The sequence below is a fragment of the Phaenicophaeus curvirostris genome, chromosome 13, assembly GCF_032191515.1.
Source record: "Phaenicophaeus curvirostris isolate KB17595 chromosome 13, BPBGC_Pcur_1.0, whole genome shotgun sequence".
NCBI classification, from domain to species: Eukaryota; Metazoa; Chordata; class Aves; order Cuculiformes; family Cuculidae; genus Phaenicophaeus; species Phaenicophaeus curvirostris.
Window position 1 is genome coordinate 13,333,708 of NC_091404.1, and position 290 is coordinate 13,333,997.

The window sequence follows — 290 nt, forward strand, 5'->3', positions numbered from 1 at the left end:
GATAGCCAGCTCTTAATCATGAGTTTGGAAGAGAACCCGGTGCTTTTGTCAGGCCCAGCACTGTTTACAGGAATATTTTTTCTTCCCCCTGGGGAGATAGTGACCCACAGATACCTAGAATCCCAACCAAAAGTGGGAAATCTCATTTTAGTTCAAATTCATAACTCAGAACTGTCAAAAAGGTTCATTTAGTTTGTGTACAGTTTAGAAGGGTTTTGGAAGTATATTGACTGATTTCTCGGAGCATCCTCAGTGTTGGTGTGTTTTGTATTGCTCCATACAGAACTTAC